Below are 25844 nucleotides of genomic sequence, written 5' to 3' on the forward strand. Positions count from 1 at the left end.
CGGTTGTTAAGTGAATCACTGCAATCATTAAATTAGTAACCTGGTTATTAGGTGAATCTGGTTTCCCCATTGAGAAGGTCACAAAAAGGTGATCACATGGCCTTGAGACACAGCAACGGTCCTAAATATGAACCAGTTGCCAAGGATCAAGGACTTTTGATCATGCTGCAAAGGTCGTAACTCTGAAAAAAGCAGTCACAAGTCCCTTTTTTCAGTGGAGCTGTAACTTTGAACAGTCACTAAAGGAACAGCTGTAAGTTGAGGACTACCCGCACAATTGGCGAGGCTTTATTTAAACTTATATTTGTGTCTGTATCAGAGGTGGGTTCCTGCCAGTTCGGACCGGTTCGGCCGAGTAGGTAGTAACTTGGCTGGCCACGCCCCTGAACTGGTTCTATCGGCCCCACCATAGGCCCCACCATCTTGTTTTTTTGCTTCTGCGCATGCGCAGAACCACTTTTTTTACCTACTGTGCATGTGCACGTCCACCTGAAGCGCACCCCTGAGCGAACCAGCAGTAGAAGAAGCCGGAACCCACCTCTGATCTGTACGTATAATGTGTTTTATTAAGGTTGTAAATCAGTGATTGCATGACCTCTGTAGATGCCTTATTCTAAATCAAATGAATAAATAAAACTGGATGGCCAGAAACAACTGGATGTAGGCAATAGGAGCCGAGGTGGCGCAGTGGTTAGGGTGCAGTACTGCAGGCCACTTCAGCTGACTGTTATCTGCAGTTCAGTGGTTCTAAACTCACCGGCTCAAGGTTGACTCAGCCTTCCATCCTTCCGAGGTAGGTGAAATGACTGTGGGGGCGATATGCTGACTCTGTAAACCGCTTAGAGAGGGCTGAAAGCCCTATGAAGCGGTATATAAGTCTAACTGCTATTGCTATTGCTATAAAATTTTGATTCAGGTTTGAGACATGCATGGGACATTGCCAATCAAATAGAAAAGCTGGCAACATAACACAGCTTTCATAAGTCTCTCTCTCTGTCTCTCTGTCTCTCTCTCTCTCTCTCTCTCTCTCTCACACACACACACACACACAAAACACACACACACACACTGTCTTGCCCTTAGATGGATGCTTCGTAACTTAATAGCCCTTGGGAGATCTGTTCCCATGAATGTATTTAAGCTGGTCATGGAATGACCCATTTTTGAGGTTTACACAAGGCACTGAACCGTAAATGAACCAAGTAACAGCCATGTAATTAGCACGCCATACAAATGCCATCACTCTAATTTTAATTGCTCTAGTCATATGAACGCTGTCGGAAATTAGATTGTAAAACCATCCTAATAACCAAGAGCGTCCTAAGGGGACCTTCTAAAAAAAATGCAAACTTTTGGATGACGATGTTGTGGATAGTTCCAACACTGGGTGTTTTAAAGAAGATGTTGGATAACCATTTGTCTGAAGTGGTATAGGGTTTCCTGCCTAAGCAAGGGTTGGACTAGAAGACCTCCAAGGACCCTTCCAACTCTGTTATTCTGTTTTCTGATAGAGGAGGAGGAAGAGGAGGTTGTCCATCACAAAACAACTCTGTCCACTGCATAGTAACCAAAAAATGTACCGTTTCCCTGAAAATAAGACCTCCCTGGATAATAAGCCCAATGGGGCTTTTGAGCGCATGCGCTAAAATAAGCCCTCTCCCGAAAATGAGCCCTCCCCAAAAATAAACACAGCAACAGCCATGAGGGGACCACGCTCGCTGCCTCCTGCATTAAAAAATAATAAGACCTCCCCGGAAATAAGGCCAACTGCTTATTTCGGAAGTCAAAAGAAAATAAGACCCTGTCTTATTTTCGGGAAAACACCGTAGGAAAAACAGCTAACCATATCAGAACTTCTTTGTACAGCCAGTCCTTAACTTACAGCCACAATTGAGCCCCAAATTGCTAAGCAGGACAGTTGCTAAGGGAGTTTTGTCCCATTTTATGACCTTCCTTGCCACAGCTGTTAAGTGAATCAGTGCCGTTGTTGTTAGTAACATGGTTGTTAACTGAATCTGGCATCTGGTGCAGAGACAAAGAGTGACCTTGGCTTTCTAGAAAGAATTTTGTTATGGCTACATAGCATCTAACTCCGTACAATCCCCCCCTCCCATTTTCCCAGAATGCATAGTAGAATAATAGAAAGTGTGGCAGGCCAAAGATCCAAAAGAAAAGATGGCTACAGGCCTGGCACACGGTATGGAGATTCCCAGTCCCCCAGGTCATGGTTGTCTAACGGTACCATATTTTTCGGAGTATAAGACGCACCAAGGTTCTGAAGAGGCAAATTTTTAAAAAAGTAGGTAGATAGAGTGATAGAGAGGGAGAGAAAGAGAGAGAAATACAGTAGGTAGGTAGGGAGAGAGAGAGTAGTTAGGTAGGTAGGTAGATAAAGGGAGAGAGAGAGGGAGGGAGGGAGAGAGAGAGAAATATAGTAGGTAGGTCGGGAGAGAGAGGGAGAGAGAAGGTAGGTACGTACTGCCTGTTTTTTGCGAAACTGGGCCTGTTTTTTGTCAAAAAAATTGTATGCATAGCCTTATGCAAGCTTATAAAGTGCTGCTGGGGGCTGGGGGGGAAATTGGCCCGTTTTTTGCTTATTTCTGCCCTCCCTAGCCTCCAGGAGCTCTCTGAAAACCTCCATAAGGGTATGCACTGCCATTTTGGTGAAGGGGGCAAGACTTCGGAAGGCAAAAAAATGCTGTATTCGGTATATAAGACGCACCCAGATTTTCAGCCTCTTTTTTGAGGAAAAAGGGTGCGTCTTATACTCCGAAAAACACGGTACTTTTTAATAATAATAATAAAATTAATTAAATGTAATTTAACAAATAAAATACTTTTTTCAAGAAGCAACTGGACTTCCTCGGGGGGTGGGGGGTGGGTTTGAAGACTTTTTGCTTATCATCCAAGAAGCTTCTTCAGTTCTTGGATGAGAAGTGAAACATCTTCAAAGAAAAATCAGAAAGTCCAGTTGCCTTTTAAAAAAGCACCCTTGTGACTTAGTCACAGGTGACTGGGTTTGGAGGTTGTATTGTATTCTATTGCATTTGGTTTATTTGTATGCCGCCCTTCTCCAGGAGGGACTCAGGGCGGCGAACAACTCAGGGGGGAAAGGGAACATAAACACAATACACATAACTAAAATACACGAAAATCACACAGCCATACCAGTCGAGAGGGGAGGGGAACTCATCAACCCCAGGCCTGCCGGCACAGCCAGGTTTTGACGGCTTTCCAGAAGGCCTGGAGAGAGGTAAGGGTCCGGATCTCCGCGGGGAGTTCATTCCAAAGGGCCGGAGCTGCTACAGAGAAGGCCCTCCCCCGGGTAGTAGCCAGATGGCATTGGCTGGTGGACGGAACCCGGAGGAGGCCGACCCTGTGAGATCTAACGGGTCTTTGGGAGGTAATTGGCAGCAGGCGGTCTCTCAAGTACCCAGGTCCAATACCATGAAGGGCTTTATAAGTTACGACTAGCACTTTGAAGCGTATCCGGAGACCGATTGGTAGCCAGTGCAGCTCGCGGAGGATAGGTGTTACGTGGGTGAATCGAGGCGCACCCACAATCGCTCACGCAGCTGCATTCTGGACGAGTTGAAGTCTCCGAATACTCTTCAAAGGCTGCCCCATGTAGAGCGCTGGTATTGGTTTACCCAACATGGCTCATCGGGGAAATAGTTTGTAGCATACTGCAGTCACATGACCACATTTTACGACGGTTTTGCCAAAAACTGGCATATAGTTCCAGCTTTCGACAAAACCAGCTCATACAGAACCGTTGGTGTGGTTAACAACCGCAACATTCACCTTACAACCACAGAATGATTGGCAGATTCCATTACGGTCATCGTCAAGGACTACTTGTAGATAGGAACTCAAACTCTCAAGGTAAGCTACCATGTCTGAAGACTGACTTAAATTTACCATTTCCCCGAAAATAAGATCTCTCCGGATAATAAGCCTAATCGGGCTTTTGAGCGCATGCGCTAAAATAAGCCCTCCCCAGAAAATATTGCAACAGAGCAGCAGCCATGAGGTGACCACGCTCGCCGCCTCCTGCACCTCAAAGATAAGAAGACCTCCCCAGTGGTGGGTTGCAGGCGGTACGCCTCGGTATGGGAGTACTGGAGCTTGCCTGGAGCACTGGATACCGTTCTGGTATGGTGCTCAGGAGGGCCCACCCGCCCACCCGCCCACCCGAGCTCCTTACCTGTCCTCTAAGCCTTTGGTGCTTTCGCGCACGTGCATGGCGCTTATAACGCTTGCGTGATGCTCCGCCGAGCAGCTGGAGCATCATGGAGGCGTCGCAGGCACGTATGATGCATGCGCACACTGTGCGCATCCATGTGGGCGACGGTTCCACCACAAAACCGCGCTCGACGAAACCGCGCTCGACGAAACCGCGTAGCTGACGTCATCAACAGGGCGACAACAGCACGGAGACAGAAGCACGCTGTAAACGCTAAACCTAAAATTAACCCCTAAACCTAACCTCCCTAAACCTAATCCTAAACCTAACCCCAAACCTAACCCTAAACCTAACCCTTAACCTAACCCTAAAGCTAATCCTAACCCTTAACCTAACCCTAAACCTAACCCTAAAGCTAACCCTAAACCTAACCCTTACCTTAAGTTGAATCGGCTTGCTTTCAAAGCGCTATTTAAAGCGCCCTTCTTTCTCCGCCCTGGCTGTTGTCGCCCTGTTGATGACGTCAGCGACGCGGTTTAATCGGGCGCAGCTTAGTCGAGCGCGGTTTTGACGGGTCACGGTGGGCGACGCAGGGTCCGTTCCAACCTTTACCGGTTGGAACAGAATCGGGAACCCACCATTGGACCTCCCCGAAAATAAGCCAAGCACTTATTTTAGGGTTCAAAAGAAAATAAGACCCTGTCTTATTTTTGGGAAAACACGATAGATCTTCTTAATCCTAGTTTAACACCTTAAGCCAATAGCAATAACTTAGAGAATCCAGATCACGGTAAATTGGATTTTGCGGCATAGTTTGCTGAACAAAACATATCATAGTCATCGTGTTTGCACGAAGGACAATGCTGAATGAGCGGGCTTATCTATTATGCTAAAAACAAACAAATCACATTGTGGTTTCTGAAGTGTAAACCAGGCAACTTTGCCTTGACATGTGGGAGATTTCTGTCTTTGCAATTAAAAGAAAGATCAAGCTCACTTCAGAATGACTCGTTCTCTGAGGGACAAATGTTTATTCAGCTTACGATTCTCAATTTTGGATCTGACCTCAGGGAAGAGACCAAGAAAATTGAACGTTTCCTCATAAATCTCCAGAGCTTTTGTTGTTGCAAACTGGGAAATGCGCCAAGAAGGTTTTGGAACAGCATTATTAGCCGGGAAGTAAAAAGGATGTTAATCTGACGGCAGATTGCATTCAATTCAAGGAACATCTCCAAGGTACAGGTAGTCCTTGACTTACGGCCACAATTGAGTCCAAAATTGCTACCCAAGATAGCTGTTAAGTGAGTTTTGCCCTCTTGTACAACATTTATTGCCACAGTTGTTAAGGCAATCACTGTCATAAATACGAGCCGGCTGCCACGCTTCCAAATTTTGATCAAGTGACTGTGGAGATGCTGCAACAGTTGCTATTTATAACATTTATTTATTTCCTTATAAAATTTACATCAAAATGTAGATTACATTGTGACCGGCTATAAACTGAGGGCACATGCTAATCTGAGATGTGATTTTTTAAAAATATAAACAAGCACTTCAATGGTCCGATGGCCTAGACCCGTGATGGCGAACCGATGGAACGGGTGCCAGAGGTGGCACTCAGCACGTGCGCCGTTGCCCAAGGTCAAATCTCTGTGGCGTTTCTTTTGTGCGCTTCTGTTTCCCTGCAAATGAGAAACAGAAGCTCACAAAAGAAAAAAAGATCTTACCTCTTGCCACCCTGCTGGTGATTGGGGTGCCATGCTTTCTGCCGGGCAGCTGGTCTTTGGGTCTCTGTTGTTCATGAGCACATGTTGGCGCCAGTGGTGGGTTTCAAAAATTTTTAGAACCTCTTCTGTAGGTGTGGCCTGCTTTGTGGGAGTGGTTTGCCGGCCATGTGACTGGGTGGGTGTGGCCAACTTGTAAAATGTGGTGAAACTCACTTAACAACGCTCTTGCTTAGCAACGAAAATGTTGGCTCAGGGACTCTGGCATTTGAAGCATGCAAGTCTTAAAGCCGTCAAGTTACAAGACCCTTGCACCCCTAAGCCTTTAGGGGAAAAAACCCCAGGGGTGTTTAAACTTGACAGCTTTAAGACTTGTGGACTTCAACTCCCAGAATTCCTCCTCCAGTCATGTTGGCTCAGGAACTCTGGCACTGAAGTGTGCAAGTCTTAAAGCTGTCAAGTTACAAGACCCTTGCACCCCTAAGCCTTTAGGGAAAAAACCCCAAGGGTGTTCAAACTTGACAGCTTTAAGACTTGTGGACTTCAACTCCCAGAATTCCTCCTCTCGCTCTTCATCTTGATGATATGCGGACGGGCGGGGGGAGGGAGCTGGAACCGGTTCTAAACGGCACTGTAGATTTGTGGAACCTCTTCTATAGAAGAGGTTAGAACTGGCAGGAACCCATCCCTGGTTGGCGCACATGTCTATGTTTGCATGCGTTTGCGTGCATTTGCCCATGTGCACCTTTCAGATTGGGCATGTGTGCATGCAGTTTGCGCACTCAGTGTCTAAAACGTTCGCCATCCTTGGCCTAGATATTGGTATTTGAACATAGATCTTTTTAACACTTATATTTTATTATGTTTTACTAATCTAAGTGAAATGTTTATTTATATTGCTAGCTCATGTGAGATATACCCAGGGGTGAGTTCCTGCCAGTTCTAAACTCTTCTATAGAAGAGGTTCCACAAATCTACAGTGCTTTTAGAACCGGTTCCAGCTCCAGCTGTCAAGTTTGAACACCCTGGGTTTTTTTTTTTTCTAAAGGGTTAGGGGTGCGAGGGTCTTGTAACTTGACAGCTTTAAGACTTGCACACTTCAATGCCAGAGTTTCTGAGCCAACATTTTGGTTGCTAAGCAAGAGCATTGTTAAGTGAGTTTCACCACATTTTACAAGTTGGCCACGCCCACCCAGCTGGCCAGCACACATGTGTGTGCTGGAAACCAGAAGACCAGGTACCACGCATGTGCACCAGTCAGCTGGTCTTCACATTTCCAGGGCTCCTGCACGCACATTACAGTTCGGGCACTTGGTCCTGAAAAGGTTCGCCATCACTGGGCTAAACATACCCAGTTCCCACCACCCTTCAGTATACACTTCTAGGAAGCTCACCGGTGGCATTTAAAAGTTCTTTGCTGAGCATCTAGAAGTAAGTCGGGCAGATACATTCTCCAAAGATGGAACTCCACTAATAAAGCAGCTGTATGTGTCACCCAATTATCAACTCTCAGCAAGATGGGGGATAATTCTCCTCCTTGCTCCGAAATAAAATAAACCTAGGGGGAAATGAATATTATTTACGATGAGACTAACTTCAAAGGGTCTTCTACCTTGGCAACTTTTAAGACTTGTGGACTTCAACTCCCAGAATTCCTCAGCCAAGTCTTAAAGTTTCCAAGGTTGGAGACCCCTGTTCTAACTCATTTCAGCTCTAACACACACACACACACACACACACACACACACCACACACACACACAGCCTGCCTAAGCAGTACACACATGCCACCCCCATCTGCCACGCCCGCTGCCAGCCCCCAGCCCCAGATCAAAGCCATATCGTCCTCTTCCTCCATTTGTCCACCAGCACCTCTTCCCAAGTTCTTAAACACATGGCACCCAAGCCTTGGAAAGCTCTTCATTCACAGCATTTGGCATTCAGACAGGTTTTACTCATAAAAAGCTCCTATGTGCCTCAGTCAAAGCTTTTCTTCATTCGGTCTACGCCTTGCAACAGTTGGAAATTCTCAATCATTTTCCGTGAGAGACCACAAACGCACTCGTGATTCCAGCTTGGAAGCTTGGCAGGGTGCTTTTCTCTCAGGACAACTGAACGGGGGCAGCTGGAAGGGGATGGGGGGGACGACGACAAAGGAAGCCTCTTTTCACATTCTGAAAGGAGTTAAACTTGCCAAAAAAATCTCCTGCCTGTTTTCTGATCCAAGAGCTGCAGGCGGGTTGCAGCTAGAAATGTCAGTTGGCCCTAGACTTTCCATTATAAGACCACATTAATACATGAAGTATTAGTGCCACTTTATAAGGCCTTGGTAAGGCCACACTTGGAATACTGCATTCAGTTTTGGTTGCCACTATATAAAAAAGATGTGGAGACTCTAGAAAGAGTGCAGAGAAGAGCAACAAAGATGATTAAGGGACTGGAGGGTGAAACATATGAGGAACGATTGCAGGAACTGGGTATGTCTAGTTTAATGAAAAGAAGGACTAGGGGAGACATGATAGCAGTCTTCCAATATCTCAGGGGTTGCCCCAAAGAAGAGGGAGTCAAACTATTCTCCAAGGCACCTGAGGGCAGAACAAGAAGCAATGGGTAGAAACTAATCAAGGAGAGAAGCAATCTAGAACTAAGGAGAAATTTCCTGACAGTTAGAACAATTAACCAGTGGAACAACTTGTCTCCAGAAGTTGTGAATGCTCCAACACTGGAAGTCTTTAAGAAGATGTTGGATAACCATTTGTCTGAAGTGGAGTTCTGAAAAGGTTCGCCACCACTGGTATAAGGTCTCCTGCTTGAGCAGGACAGGAAGTTGAACTAAAAGATCTCCAAAATCCCTTCCAATCTTGATATTCTGTTATTAATTAAGTCTCCCTGCCAGCAAACTTTCTCAAACTGTCTGCAAATGTACTAGAACTACAATACTCAAAATTCCAACTGCTGTTGGTTGTTGTTGCGTTAAACGTTACAGAGGTGTATATCCCCATTCCATCAAAGGCCCAATCCCAAGATACATACAAGGGAGAGATGGAAAATCAGGGAGCCTATTCAAATGAAACTACAGATTGTCCTCAACTTACAATCATTTGTTTAATGACCATTCAAAGTTACAATGGCACTGAAAAAGTGACTTATGACCATTTTTCACACTTATGACCCTTTGATCACATGAACAGCATCCCCATCTGGACATTTGGTAACTGGTTCATATTTATGTTGGTTGTGGTGTCCCAGGGTCATGTGATCGCCATTTGCAACCTTCCAAGCTGGCTTCTACGAGGAAAGTCAGTGAGGGAAAGCTACCGTTTTTTTCAGAGTATAAGACGCACCTTTTCCCCCCAAAAGAGAAGGTGGAAATCTGGATGCATCTTATACACTCAATACAGCATTTTTGGCCTCCTGAAACCCCACCCACTTTGCAAAAATGGACGTGCAGAGCCTTTAGGAGGCTTCCAGAGTGCTCTTGGGGGCTGGGGAGGGTAAAATCGAGCAAAAACTGGGCCGTTTTTGCTCGTTTTTGCACCCCCCAACTCCGAGGAGCACACTGGAAGCCTCCTAAAGACTATGCATGCCCCCCTTTTATTTTGTGCAAAAAACGCTGCGTGCAGAGGGTTTGGGAGGCTTACAGAGTGCAAAAACCTTTTTTTTTATTTTATCTCTTCAAAATCATGGTGTGTCTTATACTCCGGTGCTTCTGACAATCCGAAAAATATGGTAGATTTGCATAATGACTCCTTCATTCATTTAACAACTAACAACAATTGCAGTGCTTTGCTTAACAACCACGGCAAAAGGTCATAAAATCAGGTGTGTCTCACAAATTCTAGTCACAATTCTGGTTATAAATCAAGGACTCCTTGTATGCTGTTTCCTACTAAGCCTACCTAAAATCGTCCTTTGATGCAACAAATCATGGTTGGGTTTTCTCTGTCGTTTCATGATTTTAATGAAAGCTAAGATTCTTGGCCTAATGGCAGGTCAGTCAACAATTGGAAACCCGAGCTGCTTTCAAAATGGGTATCAAGGCAGATCAACAGGCTTGAAATAACAAATCTAGAGCAGCTACTGAGTAAGAACAATTAATCAGTGGAACAATTTGCCTTCGGAAGCTGTGGGTGCTCCTACACTGGAGTTTTTAAAGAAGATATTGAACGATTTGCCTTCAGAAGCTGTGGGTGCTCCTACACTGGAGTTTTTAAAGAAGATATTGAACACCCATTTGTCCGGAATAGTATAGGCAGGGGTGTCAAACTCAACGTCCGTAGGCCGGATCCAGCCCACAGGGTGCTTAAATCTGGCCCATGGTGTTGGCCTGGAAATAGCAAAGACTGGCCCACAGGGCCTCTGGCATCCAAAATGGGGTGCTGGGGAGGCTCGTGTGTCCCCCCACATCCCATTTTGGCCTGCAGGGTGCTGCAGGAGGCCATCCAGGCGGAAAACAGAGTGCGGGGGGGCCTGGCTGGCAGGGTACTGCAGAAGGCATGTCCCTCCCCCCAGCCGGCCCGTGGAAGAGGACTACAATGCAGAGGATTCGCCGGAAGCGAAGCAATGGGAATGGTTGGGAAATAGCAGGGCTCTGACAGGCTCCGTGAAAACCCAACCGGACACCCGCTGCCAGGGACCTTCAGGTCGGAGCCTGTTCTGGAGGAACAGGTGAAAAAGAAGAGACATCTTGTAAACCAGAGAGGAGTCGGCAGCTCCTTGAAGGGTCCGAGATAAGTTCTTCAAACTGACAGCGGAAGCGGGAGCAGCTTTAATGGTCGCTTTAAAGTAGGGGCAACCGGACCAAGCTATTTGAGCAGGGGAGGTGCTGGAACAAAGTGTTGGACCTGGGTGACAGAGTGATCAACCCAAGGTAAAGAAACTTTAAATTTGGATTTAAAAGAGACGCAGAGCGGAATTTATCGGCTATTTGGCAGACGGGGGATTGAACAGGAAGAGGACTACAATGCGGATCCAGCCCTCGAAGAAATCCAGTTTGACACCCTCGGTACAGGATCTCCTGCTTGAGTAGGGGGTTGGATTTGAAGACTTACAAGTTCCCTTCCAACTTTGGTGTTCTGCAATTCTGTTAAGTAAGCTGTAGATGTATAGACTCCGCGCATCCAGCTTCTGGCATCTGCATGGGCAAGTTCAAGTAGCTTGACAGCCATACAAAAAAACAATCCATCATTAGCTTCTCCAGAGACGCTTGACTTCCCATCTAACCTAAACCCCATGCGATTTCCTACCCAAGTAATATTGCGGTTTCTTAATCCATCCCTATGCTTAATTGCCTGCAAATGAACTGTGACCCCCCAAAAAGCTATACATGCAATGAATAAATAAATGTCATCTTTGCAGGGCAGGTGTTTTTTTTTAAACAAAAAAGTAAATAAAGTTGAGCTTGACTCATAACAACAGCTGCCTCAGCAGCCTTGGGCAAACGCTTTGCTCTTTTTGTTCTTTTTCGATTTGATTTTTTTTTTTTAAACACTCTAAACTAGTCAACAGCTCTGTAAATCCCAAGCAATCAAGTGCTAACCACACCAGCCCTACATAACTGCCGAAATTAGCTAAGTAAGCAGAATAAATAGTTCTCCAATGTTTCAGCTAGAGTCTTTGACAAGTCCACACTGGTTCCCGGACACCTGAACTCTCTGTTCGAATAGCAGAGTTGGGCAATGTTCTTGAGTTAAAGTGTATAAATTATTGGCAACTGGTGCTCCTACGTGGGAGTTTTCTCCTATGTGGGAGTCCCAGGCATTTCAGATCAACTTGTTTCACCGTAAGACCAGGGGGCGGGCTCCGGCAGTCACTACTGAGGGTTTTCTCGTGGGCGCGCCATGCGCACGCTTGATACAATAAAAAAATTCTGCGCATGCGCAGAAGCTAAAAACAAGATGGTGGCTCCTATGGCACCGGCCAAAGAACCAGTTCAGGGGCGTGGCAGGCCTGGGTTGCTGCGGGTTCCCGCAACCCGGGCCGCCAAACCACTACCAGTTTGGCAGAACCGGTAAGAACCCACCCCTGCGCAAGACATTCTGAAGTATAAAATGCACCTAGCTTTTGGGGAGGAAAACAAGGGGGGGAAATCTGCCTCTGCCTCCAAGAAACTTGCTTCCTTGCAGCAAACAGCAAACAGCCTGTTTCAGTTTCAGCACAGCCTGATCTATGGAACAAGCGGTTCCACCACAAATGCGCGAACGACAAAAGCGCGCCTGACTAAACCGCGGTGACTAAACCGCGGTGACTAAACCGTGGTGACTAAACCGCAGTGACAAAACCGCGCCAATGAATGAGCGCTGAAGCGCGCCAACAACAGCGCGCCGACAGAAGCGCGCTGTAACCCTAACCCTAACCCTAACCCTAAACCTAACCCTAACCCTAAACCTTACCTTAACTTAAATCGCACTTCTGTCTGCGCGCTTTTGTCGGCGCGCTTTTGACATCGCGGTTTTAGCGCCGCGGTTTTGTCAGCGCGCTTTTGACGTTCGCGCATTTGTCGGGTCACGGTCTAAGCAGCTGATTGTCGGTTGGATCAGCTGTTTCAGGCTGCAGGGATTGCCACTGCTTATTGCTGCCTCTGCGTGCCTCATTTTGGGTCTTTGATTACTGTTTTCAGCCTACGGACGCCCCATTTTTGGCCTCTGTGCCCCATTTTCCCCCCATTCTGGGCAGTGGGGATTGGAATGGGGGGGGGAATGGGGCCTGCGGAGGCCAAAAACAGGACATGCAGAGGCCAAAAATGGGGTGCGCAAAGGCCAAAAATGGGATGCGAAGGCCAAAAACGGGGTGCGCAGAGGCGGCAATAGCCACGGCAATCCCTGCAGCCCAGGGGTGGGTTGCTGCCAGCATTTTTGCCAGTTTGGCACTCAAAAATGTTTGGCACACAAAAATGTTGCCTCTTGATACAGTATGTCCAGAGAGCCGAGGTGGCGCAGTGGTTAAATGCAGCAATGTAGGCTACTTCAGCTGACTGCAGTTCTGCAGTTCGGCTGTTCAAATCTCATCGGCTCAGGGTTGACTCAGCCTTCCATCCTTCCGAGGTGGGTAAAATGAGGACCCGGATTGTTGTTGGGGGCAATATGCTGACTCTGTAAACCGCTTAGAGAGGGCTGAAAGCCCTATGAAGCGGTATATAAGTCTAACTGCTATTGCTATTGCTATGTCCTCAATCCTTGAGTTGCAGGATGAAACTATATATTTAAAAATAAGTGTACAAGTCAGTTCCTTGTAGGGAGAAGTTAGCTTTGAAAAACAAGCTAACAAAACTATGTAGGAGAATCAATGCAGATACCCACTACAATCATTGGGGGGGGGGGAATATTGTGCTTTTACAGCGGATTAGCTTTCCCTCTTTTGTCCTCCTCACAACAACCCTGTGAGCTATATTAGGACAAAAAAGCCAGGTAATCTGTGTGGTAGTTACTATTACAATTTCATTGATACAACATCCTTCATGTACTGTAAAGTGTTCTGCAGATCTACACTGATACCCTGGTCCTTGAATGAGAGGGCTGTCGTCACACCACCTACTGAGCTAAGAGCATCATCGTCACCACCACCGCATCCTTAATCCAAACAAGAACTAACCAAGGTCATCCTGCAAATCCATCTCCTACATCTTTAGGTGACCTAGTTAAATATGTTGCATAAATGCAGCTGCCGTGTGTTATCAGACAGAGACCAATTAAGGGGTAGCAGACAGAACATCGTTAGGTTTCTGTTTCTACAAGTTGCTTTCATTAAAAGCTTAACCTTTTCCCCCTGCCTGTACATAAGGAAGGGATCTGACTGTCTGAAAGACGATACAAGGAAACTGATGCAGGGATGCAACACGTATTTATCCATAGCCAGTTAGCTGGTAAGCTACAGGGTGGCGTAATCCAGTTTATTTTGAGCGCACAGATTGAGCACAATTTATGTTGTTTCTTTTTAAATCTCTTAGCTGTTCCCTTTTCAGAAAGAAGAGAGAATCTAAAGTTTAAGGGTAATTCAAATAGATGTATACATCTACTTCTCTCTTTCAAAGTGATATGATGAATGCATTAAATGCAGGGATGGGCTTCAAAAATTTTAGCAACAGGTTCTCAGCGCGGTTGCTGGGTGGGCGTGGCCATGGTGGGTGTGGCCTAGTTGGACTCCTGCCCCACGGCGGGGAGGGGTGTGTTTTTGCCCTCCCCGGTCTCCAGAGGTTTTGCTTGAGCCTCCAGGAGGGCGAAAACGGCCTCCCAAGGCTCTGGAGGTTGGAAACGGGCCCATTTCCGGCCTTCCCAAACTTCCGGTAGGCCCATTTTTCGCCCTCCTTGAGCCTCCGTGCACGCCCTGCATTTATCTCTATCCAAAACGGGCCACGTGGGGACTGCTGGGAGGGGAGGGATGGGTGGGGCCAGCCAGGAATGGGATTTGGGGGTTCTCTGAACTGCACAGAATCTTAACTAGAGGGTCTCCCCAACCCCTGCAAACCCCCAACAGCCCACTCCTGCAGAGAAGAGCAACAAAGATAATTAGGGGACTGGAGTCTAAAACATATGAAGAACGGTTGCAGGAACTGGGTATGTCTAGTTTAGTGAAAAGAAGGACTAGAGGAGACATGATAGCAGTCTTCCAATATCTCAGGGGTTGCCACAAAGAAGAGGAAGAAAAGCTATTCTCCAAGGCAACTGAGTGTAGAACAAGAAGCAATGGGTGGAAACCAATCAAGGAGAGAAGCAACTTAGAATTGAAGATAAATTTCCTGACAGTGAGAACAATTAATAAGTGGAACAGAAGTTGCCTCCAGAAGTTGTGAATGCCGCAACACTGAGAGTCTTTAAGAAGATGTTGGATAGCCATTTGTCTGAAACAGTATAGGATTTCCTGCCTAGGCAGGGGGTTGGACTAGAAGACCTCCAAGGTCCCTTCCAACTCTGCTATTGTATTATTGTATTAAATGGATTCTCTGTATAATTTTCACAAGTTGTGAGATTTTAGTACGATGGATCTAGAAGAATCTTCCAGAGAGAAAGTAGAATACCGATAGCCCTCGACTTATGACCACAACTGAGCCCCAAATTTATGTTGCTAAGTGAGACATTTAAGACAAATTTGCCCCATTTTACGACTTTTCTTGCCACAGTTGTTAAGTGAATCACACTGCAAGTTGTTAAGTTAGTCACACGGCTGTTAAGTGAATCTGGCTTCCCCTTTGACTTTGCTAGTCAGAAGGTCACAAAAGGGGATCACATGACCCCAGGGTACGTCAACCGTCATAAATATGAGTCAGCTGCCAAGTGTCTGAATTTTGATCACGTGACCAAGGGGATGCTGCAACGGTCGTGTGCAAAACGGTCATAAGTCACTTTTTTCAGCGCCATTGTAACATCAAAAGGTCACTAAATGAACTGCCATAAGTCGAGGACGACCTATACAAGGAAAGGAACAGAGTGGCTGCCAATTACCTCCAATAGACCGATTAGATCCCACAGATTAGGCCTCCTCCGAATTCCATCCGCCGGCCAATGCCGACTGGCGACTACCTGGAGGAGAGCCTTCTCTGTGGCTGCTCCGACCCTCTGGAACGAACTCCCCGTGGAGATTCGAACCCTCACCACCCTCCAGGCCTTCCGCAAAGCCCTTAAAACCTGGCTGTTCCGACAGGCCTGGGGCTAAAGAGCTGTTGCCCCCCGCCTCGAATGGTATGACTGCTGTGTGTTTTTTAAATTATGTATTGTTATGTTCCGTCTTTTTTATTTCTTGTTTGTACCCACTCCCCCTGATTTGAATTGTGAGCCGCCCTGAGTCCCCTCGGGGAAAAGGGCGGCATATAAATGTAATAAAATAAAATCAATCAATCAAATCAAATGGTTCCTCCCAATTTTCTTTTTTTTAAGGTTCACTTTGAAACACATTTATAGGTATTGTACAAAGGCCATGAAATACTGGAGAAGGGTTCAAAAATGGCTTAAAGAGGTTACTGGGGCAAGCATGGAATGGAAACCCGAGAATTTTTTACTAAGCATAAAACCAGAAAACATGAGTAAATCAATATGGCATTTGAGCCTACATATAATTGTGGCCGCAAGAATAACTTATGCACAATTTTGGAAATCTACTACAATACCGTCGGAAGATGCCATAATTAAAAAGATCTATGAATGTGCAGAAATGGACAGAATGACGGGTTGGCTGAGGGACAAAGGAGAAATGGAACATTATCTTAGCTGGAACCTATGGTATATGTGGGCGACAAGGAAAAAAGCAGGGACTTAAAACGGGGAAAGTTAAATAACATTTGTTACCAATGGGAACTAAAAGTGAATATGGGTATTGTAATAGATCCCTGAACTTTGTAACGAGAAGATGCGGCTTAGAGACTAAACAATGAGGAAGGGGAAAAAAAGTTGGGCTGTGAATGACTGTCACCGCGGGGGGGGGGGTGTTGTATGTTTAAAACTGTATTTGTATTTGTATGTTTTACCCTTAAAAAAAACTATAACCAATAAAGATTACTTTTTTAAAAAAAGAAACACATTTATGGGTCAATGGCAGAAGACGGGAGTCTGAAGACGGAGGAGAGAGGGGGCTTGGCTTTTAAATTTTGGATAAAAATCAGGCCACTGAGACAATCCACAATCCTGTGTTGAATCACAGAGATTATGCTGCCTGGAGAAAATAAAAAATAAAAATCAAATCAGAAGGAATCAGAAGGAAACCCAATCCTCGTTCTTTTTTATTCAGGCAAACTCGCATCCCCTTGCAATTGGTCCTCCAAGACTGGGAAAGGAAAAGAATTGAATTGAATTGAATTGAATTTATTATATTTCTATGCCGCCCTTTTCCCGGAGGGGACTCAGGACGGCTCACAACTCAAGTCGGGGGGGGGGGGGTAGGGGATACAAATAGGGCGAAAAGACATGGACAGACAGTACCACAATTTAAAAGCAACTCAACAGACACACCATTCGAGCAGGGACATGAACTCATCAGCCCCAGGCCTGTTGGAACAGCCAGATTTTGAGGGCTTTGCGGAAAGCCTGGAGGGTGGTGAGGGTCCGAATCTCCACGGGGAGCTCGTTCCAGAGGGCCGGAGCAGCCACAGAGAAGGCCCTCCTCTGGGTGGTCGCCAATCGGCATTGGCCAGTGGATGGAATTCGGAGGAGGCCTAATCTGTGGGATCTAATCGGTCTATTGGAGGTAATTGGCAGCAGGCGGTCTCTCAAGTACCCAGGTCCAATACCATGAAGGGCTTTATAAGTGATGACTAGCAATAGCAATAGCAATAGCAATAGCAGTAGACTTATATACCGCTTCATAGGCCTTTCAGGCCTCTCTAAGCGGTTTACAGAGAGTCAGCATATTGCCCCCAACAATCTGGGTCCTCATTTTACCCACCTCGGGAGGATGGAAGGCTGAGTCAACCCTGAGCCGGTGAGATTTGAACCGCTGACCTGCTGATCTAGCAGTAGCCTGCAGTGCTGCATTTAACCACTGCGCCACCTTGGCTCTTAGCGCCTTGAAGCGTATCCGAAAACCAATAGACAGCCAGTGCAGCTCGCGGAGGATAGGTGTAACGTGGGTGTACCGAGGTGCACCCACAATCGCTCGCGCGGCTGAAATGGGTGAGTGTTGTGGTCCACCAGTGGCCAGCAGAGCTGGCAGCAAATTCGGACAGTGAGGAGGTTGGGGAGGAAGATGGGCCAGTCCTGGAGTCTGGGGAAGGCTCTGATGAGGGCTCTGTGTCAGAGGCAGAGAGGGGGCCAGAGCCATATGCCAGTTATTAGCTGCCTTCAGAAGCAGACATCAGTGAGGCAGACGAACAGCTGAGCCTGTTCCCAGTGTGCGCATGCACAGAGTTGCCAGACAAAGGGAACAGCTAAAGAACAGGGGTCGACTTGGGAGTAAGGCCACAGGTGGACGATGAATGGCCCTTCCTAGTGGAAATAAAAGAGGAACGAAAGAGAAGTGGAGTTTGCAGGAGACACTTAGCTGTCAAGTTTTGCAGATATGGGCCTGGCGGCTCTCCAAGCCAGATAAGGTCTGTGACTGGAAATCCTCCCTTGAAAGACTTTGCTGGATGTGAATGAGCAGAATTCACAGTAAATTAATAAAAGTGTTTTTTGTCGGGACCAGGAGTTTGCTTCATGCTCTTGGGAAGCCTCGATCAGAACAGTGAGAAATAGAGGAAAGGATGGATGAATGGGAACGTTTTCTTGAAAAGGGAGGGGGGCAGGTAGGATCAAGGAACAGATTCCAAGCTCGGCAAGGAAAAGTAAGGATTAGCTGCACCCGGGAGACAGAGCCGGATTTGTGGCTTTACCTACAGTGCGGCTGCCAGAAACATTCTCTGCATTCCCCCCCCCCCCCGCCCCTTCCTGGCTGTTCACATTCAACAAAAGGCATTTCCCTTTGAACCCTCTTTCAAAGTTAAAAAAAAATCCTTATTTAAGGATGAGGCAGGCCAAGACTTTGCAACTAAAAATCCTGCTTTTGTGGTGCATCAGTTCTATCGGCAGCCTTCCTGATTTCTGGGGCTATTATCGCCAGATGGGTGAAGCTGCCAGCGGGGAAGCAAAATGTTTGAAACAAGAGAGATTGACGTCAGGAAGGAATTCCTTTCAGAAGCCATGAAAGAGTGCAAAATCACGGAGAGCCAGCTTATAACAGAAAGACAGTTAAGACATAGAATATAGATAGAACAACAGAGTTGGAAGGGGACTTGGAGGTCTTCTAGTCCAACCCCCTGCTCAAGCAGGAGACCTTATACCAATGGTGGGACAGCCAAAAGTCGCTACCGGTTCAGCAAACCAGGTCAAATTTCCCCAACCGGTTTGCCCGAACTGGTGCGAACCGGCTGAATACCATCTCTGCCCTATACCATTTCAGACAAGTGGCTATCAAATATCTTCTTAAAAGTCTCCAGTGTTGGAGCAATGTTTCAAAGCATTTAGAACCACTTAGAATAACAGAGTTGGAAGGGACCTTGGAGGTCTTCTAGTCCAACCCCCTGCTTAAGCAGAAAACCTACATCACTTCAGACAAGTGGATATCCAAAATCTTAAAAACATCCAGTGTTGAAGCATTCACAACTTCTGAAGGCAAAGCCATTCCACTGGTTCACTGCATTTAACCACTGAGGTGGCTCAGTGGTTAAATGCAGCACTGCAGGCTACTTCAACTGACTGCAGTTCTGCAGTTCGGCTGTTCAAATCTCACTGGCTCAGGGTTGACTCAGCCTTCCATCCTTCCGAGGTGGGTAAAATGAGGACCCGGATTGTTGGGGGCGATATGCTGACTCTGTAAACCGCTTAGAGAGGGCTGAAAGCCCTATGAAGCGGTATATAAGTCTAACTGCTATTGCTATTGCTATGTTCTCACCGTTAGGAAATTTCTCCTTAGTTCTAGGTTGCTTCTCTCCTTCTTTAGTTCCCATCCATTGTTTCTTGTCTTGCCTTCTGGTCCCTCGGAAAATAAGTTACCCCCCGCTCTTCGTTGTGGCAGCCCTTCAAATATTTGGAACACTGCTGTCACCCCGTGTCCTTCTTTTCAGTAGAAGCAAAATAAAAGCTGTTGATGTCTACTTTGAGTTTTTCAAACTTGGCAAAACTTTTAAGATCTGTGGATTTCAACTTCCAGAATTTCAGCCAATATGAAATTCTGGACATCCACACATCTAAAAATTGGCGAGTTTGAATGTTTGAATGTTTATTTCATTTGTATGCCGCCCTTTTCCCCCGAAGGGGGACTCAGGGCGGCTCACAACTCAAACCAGGGAAGGGGGGTACAGACAAATTAACAACAACACAAAACAATACATAATTTAAAAACACGCAACAATCATACCATTCGAGATAGGGGCAACGGTTCTTTAGCCCCAGGCCTGTCGGGACAGCCAGGTTTTAAGGGCTTTGCGGAAGGCCTGGAGGGTGGTGAGGGTTCGAATCTCCACGGGGAGTTCGTTCCAAAGGGTCGGAGCAGCCACAGAGAAGGCCCTCCTCCGGGTAGTCGACACTGGCTGGCGGATGGAATTCGGAGGAGGCCTAGTCTGTGGGATCTAATCAGTCTGGTGGAGGTAATTGAAAAGCACAGGTCTAAAGAATAATGACCTATTTGCTTTTAATGAGCTTAACCCCCATAGGCAGAGGTGTTCACAGGATCCCATACTTTTGTAAAAATGAATAAAAATGAATTAAACATGAAGAAGACACATACATCAAAGAGACACAACTTGTGATACAATGGTATGATGTTCATTGCATCAGCTGTTCCCTCCAGCAGAGCCTTCCAGCCTGAGGGTAAGATACTGAGACAAAATTGATGATGCCTTAGTAGTCGAAACTTTTATGTATTATCGTTGAGATAATACTAGGACAGTGTTTCCCAAACTTTTGACATATGTGTACCCCTTCTATAATTTACGTAACACTGAGTACCCCTCATAAAAAAACATATGCTTTAATAAAAATCAAAATATATTTATTTTTTCTTTTTTTTTTGGTACATACGCAAAATAAACGAAAGTTATATTATAAAGAACATTTATTTGATTCAATGAGGAGGATGAAATTGTTTATGTTGAGATGACAGATCATCATAATTTGTTTCCCTGGTTGTTAATTTTAATCTGAGATGCGGTTCCACGTCCAATAGTCTGTTCCTTTTTTTCGACTTAATGTCTACAAATGCAGAAAAAGCAACTTCGCATAAATATGAAGTTGGAAAAGGCAAGATGTATTTCAGGACATTTTCTGTTAAAACCGGATACACATGTTGCATTTGTAACCAGAATGATGTTAAAGTACACTCCTTATGTTTATTTCTCAAGAATCCATCCGTACCCCCACCAAACTCTTCCCGTACCCCTGGGGGTATGCGTACCACACTTTGGGAAACACTGTACTAGGAGAAAAGGGGGAAATGCCAGATGGTTAGAGAAGGATGAATATTGTCTTTATCTTCAAAAAAAAAAAAATCAGAAAGGAAACTCCAGGGAACTGTAAACTAATCAGCCTGTCACGAATAGCAGGGAAAAATCCTACAAATCACTCTGCAGGCACTTTGAAAACATTGCGATAATTATCAGAACCCAACACAATTTTACCAAGAAAATCTTGTAAGAAATATATTGATATTTCGGCAAAGCACTGAACAAAATGCTTCAGCTGTGATATTCTGATGAGCAGCCAGTTAAATTGGAATTCATGGCATGAGAGTTGATGTAAACCAACTAAATGAAGGAAACTATAGGTACTTCGTTATGCAACCAGTGGAACATTACAAACTTGAAACTTGAGGCCAGCTACTTAAGGATAAGTGGTAGAAGAGCTCCTTCAGATTTACAGATTGTGCAAAACTAGAATGAATGGCTGATATCCCGAGAGGAAAGGGAGGGGGGGGAACCAAACTCCCCCAAAGTGATCTTGAGAAGTTAGGGAAATGGGCTGATGAGTAGCCTTAGTGGGTCTACGTCTACATGGAGGGAAGTAAGCAGTGGGGAACCACAATTTATTAATTTATTTATTAATTAGACTTATATACCGCTTCATAGGGCTTTCAGCCCTCTCTAAGTGGTTTACAAATTTCTTTTAGCAAATTGAATCAGCAACTTGCCCTCACAGTCCGGGTCCTCATTTCACCCACCTCGGAAGGATGGAAGGCTGAGTCGACCTTGAGCAGGTGAGATTTGAACCGCTGAACTGCAGATCACAGTCAGCTAAAGTGGCCTGCAGTACTGCACCCTAACCACTGCGCCACCTCGGCTCTTGTTCCATTGTTCCGTTTTAGGCCCAATACTCTTCAATATCTTCATGCACGATTTAGATGAGGGAATAGAAGGGGAACTATTCCCCTAATAGAAGGGAAAGATCTTAGAATGCGCAGAGATGGACAAATTGACGAAGGAAATAGAAGGAAAGGAGGAATCAGAATGCTGTTTAGTTTGGGGAAAATGGTACCAATGGTTAGACGATAGAAATAAGAAATTGGGAAATGTAAAATTAAGGTATAGTAGAAGAATTCGGATTTAGCAATAAGATAGGGGGTAGGAAAGATAAGTTAAGATATATTAACGTAAGAAAAGTATATAAATATGATATAGGCAATATGATAGTCTGATATAAACGGCTAAATATAACCAACTAGAGAATAGTACATGGAAAGGAGTAAGAAACAAGGTGGCCACAAATGTAAAATTGGAATGTATAGGAGGGGAAACGATAACTGTAAAGATACACCGATAGATAACTGGGGTATGCTGGAACGTTTAGTTGCTGTGTTGTTTGTAAGTTGCGTGTTTGTTTTTGTTGCTGTGTTTAAGTGTTTTAAAATTAAAAATTAAAAAAGAAAAAAGAAGGGGAACTTAACAAATTTGCATATGATACCAAGCTGGCAGGAATAGCCAACACCCTAGATAGATCAGGTGTGTCCAAACTTGGGAACTTTTAGATGTGGACTTCAACTCCCAGAATTCCCCAGCTAGCCATGTTGGCTGGGGAATTCTGGGAGTTGAAGTCCACAAGTCTTAAAAGTTCCCAGGTTTGGACACCCCTGCCCTAGATGATAGGCTCAAGATCCAGATGGATCTTGACAGACTTGAACACTGGGCCCTATCTAACAAAATGAAATTCACTGTAGAGAAAAGTCTTACACTTAGACAAGGAAAACCAAAAGGACACATATAGACTGGGTGAAACCAGGCTTAATAGCAGGAACTGTGAGAGGGACCTTGGAGTCTTAGTGGACAACCAGCTAAATAGGAGCCAGCAGTGTGCAGTGGCAGCCAAAAAAGACAAAGGAATCCCTAGGCTGTATTAATGGAGGGATACAATCAAGATCAAGGGAGGTATTAATACCACTCTATAAAGCCTTAGTAAGGCCACACCTAGAGTACTGCATCCAGTTTTTGTCACCACTATAAAAATGATGTTGACACTCTAGGAAAAAGTGCAAAGAAGAGCATCTAGGATGATTAGGGGACTGGAAACTAAAATATATGAAGAACGGGTACAGGAACTGGGCATGGCTAGTCTAGTGAAGAGAAGGACCAGGGAAGACAGGATAGCAGTATTCAAATATTTGAGGGGCTGCCACAGAGAGGAGGAGGGTCAAGCTATTTTCCAAAGCACCCGAAGGCCAGACAAGGAATAATGGATGGAAACTGACCAAGGAGAGATTCAACCTGGAAATAAAGAGAAATTTTCTGGCAGGGAGAACAATCAACCAATGGAACAGAAGTTGCCTTCAGAAGTTGTGGGAGCGTCTTTCAAGAAGAGTTTGGACTGCCATTTGACAGAAATGGTATAGGGTCTCCTGCTAGAGCGAGGGGGTTGGAGTAGATCAACGGTTACCAACCGGTGGTCCATGGAGCACTAGTGGTTCACCAGAAAATTGTGGTGGTCCACAGAAAAATTATTTGCATTTTTATATTGCACTAAATACTATTTATCGTTTTTAAAAAGTCATATTACTGGTCCACGGGATTTAAAATTATGAATATTTAGTGGTCTCTGAGGTCCAAAAGGTTGGTGACACCTGGACTAGATACCTATAAGATCCCTTCCAACTCTGTTTATTTATCTATCTATCATCTATCCATCCATCCATCCATCCATCCATCCATCCATCCATCCATCCATCCATCTATCTATCTATCTATCTATCTATCTATCTATCTATCATCTCTCTAAAATATCAGAATGAAATTTAATGGAAAACTGCATAAAGAAATGAAATGAAATTTTATTAGCGTTCTGCAGAAAGAAAAACATATCTAATGCATGGTTATGAAATGGAGAATACCTGGCCTGGTAATAGAGTTTAGAAAATGTGTTCTGCTTCCCCACCCCCACCCAATGTTTGGGGAATTCTTCAATCATTTTCCTTGCTTGCTTTAAATACTTCAGTGCCATAATGGTCAGAATCAGATAAATCTCTAGTTTCTACAAAGCAGCTTTGAAGATGCCACCTCTGTTTGTATTGGCCTCTAAAAATGTCTGGAATGTGCAAGTATGTGTAATGTGCGAGTGTGTGCGAGTGTGTGCATGTGTGTTTTCCTTTATTTTCCTGTGACTAATGAGCTGCTGCATCACACTGGAATGCAAGTCTTTTGCAGTTCCAAATTAAGCCTACATTAATGAGGTATTATACTTTAATTGAAAAAGTTCCATAGCTTGCAGATAGTAAATTGCAAGAGAGAGCAATTTTAAACTTGGGAAAGATGACGTTCTTGAAATAGCCAAGGGAATGCAAACTTGAAATAAGAGTTGGCAAAAGGAAGCCTGGCAAAAAAATTGAGAAGGTAATCATAGATATTTTTCAAGGCTGCAACGTATAGTTTCTATTTCAGTTGGAATGGAAAATGTAATTGGAGAACAATTTTGAAAATAAAACAACTATTTAAAAGCAATACTCCTCAAAAATGAAGAAGGAATGATATTGCTATTATAAAAGAAGGGATGATATAGCTAATATGGGTCGTTGCCTCTGACTGGAGAGTCTCAGTCATCCAGATCACAGTTGTCCCAAAGGTGCTTTTTCAAGAGGCAACTGGACTTTCTTGTTATTTGCCTTTTTGTCGTTCTTTGTTCTTGTTGTGTTGTGTTAGAAGTGCCTTCTTTCTAAATTCTCTGACCTGTTCCAATACTTCCGTTATTCTGTTCGGTTATAACTTTTTTACGTGTTTGTTTCCATGATTTGAATTCAATTGAGAACGGTTCGCAATGCAGCACACCATTAATAAATAGAAAAGAATAGAATAACAGAGTTGGAAGAGACCTTGGAGGTCTTCTAGTCCAACCCCCTACACCACTTCAGACAAAATGGCTATCCAACATCTTCTTAAAGACTTCCAGTGTTGGGGCATTCACAACTTCTGGTGGCAAGTTGTTCCACTGGTTAATTGTTCTCACTGTCAGGAAATTTCTCCTTAGTTCTAGGTTGCTTCTCTCCTTGATTAGTTTTCACCCATTGCTTCTTGTCCTACCCTCAGGTGCCTTGGAGAATATCTTGACTCCCTCTTTTTTGTGGCAACTCCTGAGATATTGGAAGACTGCTATCATGTCTCCCCTAGTCCTTCTTTTCACTAAACTAGACATACCCAGTTCCTGCAACCATTCTTCATATGTTTTAGTCTCCAGTCCCCTGATCATCTTCGTTGCTCTTCTCTGCACTCTTTCCAGGGTCTCCACATCTTTTCTACATCATGGCGACCAAAACTGAATGCTATATTCCAAGTGTGGCCTTACCAAGGCTTTATAAAGTAGTATTAACACTTCGCGTGATCTTGATTCTCTCCCTCTGTTTATCTGCAGACAGATAATATCAATTCTTAGCAGGACAGAATGAGCAGAGCAAATTAATGCTTATGTCTAATTAATTTAAGATATCTCAAGAGTGTGAGAATGCTGGCGTAGGGAGCTAGGAGCATTAACTTCTCCTTAGGCAACCTAAAACAAATGATGGGCTGCTGTGGTGGTGGGGAAATAGGAGGAGGAACAAGTATTATGTACGTTTGATGCCTTGAATTACTTATCAACTAATAAATGTGGGATATAAATCTAAGAAATAAATATTTAACATTTTTTTCAATGTCAAAGTGGTTTGTGGTTTTTTGGGGGAAGGAAAGACTTTACCTATTTTATCCACACACACTTTTACCCTCCCTGCAAGGTACTGACAGGTTTTTGCTCGCTTGTAACCACTAGGCTGCCTTTCCTCAATTCCCCACTAGCCTGAGGCCTTTCACATTCTTGTAATCTTCCTCCTGGAGCCTGGAATGTGACATTTTTTGCAGAGAGGATGATTCTGATAGATGAGGAAACAGTTTTCAGTCTGAAAGGCCAGCTGTTATTTTTATCAAGCAAGAGAACCACATCTTTCGCTTTCTGACTGTATCCCACATTTTCATTATTTTTAGGAACTTGCTGGCTGAAAACCATAGAGTGGCTGCGTGGGCTGTCCTGG

The 25844-nt window shown here is 44.8% G+C and overlaps 1 protein-coding gene across 2 annotated transcripts in view; it reads right to left on the reverse strand.

Moving 5' to 3' along the window:
* The window catches only part of CUEDC1 (CUE domain containing 1), a 97688-nt gene that overhangs the window by 36924 nt on the left and 34920 nt on the right, over nucleotides 1-25844 (reverse strand). The window lies entirely within an intron of this gene.

The sequence above is a fragment of the Thamnophis elegans genome, chromosome 4, assembly GCF_009769535.1.
Source record: "Thamnophis elegans isolate rThaEle1 chromosome 4, rThaEle1.pri, whole genome shotgun sequence".
NCBI classification, from domain to species: Eukaryota; Metazoa; Chordata; class Lepidosauria; order Squamata; family Colubridae; genus Thamnophis; species Thamnophis elegans.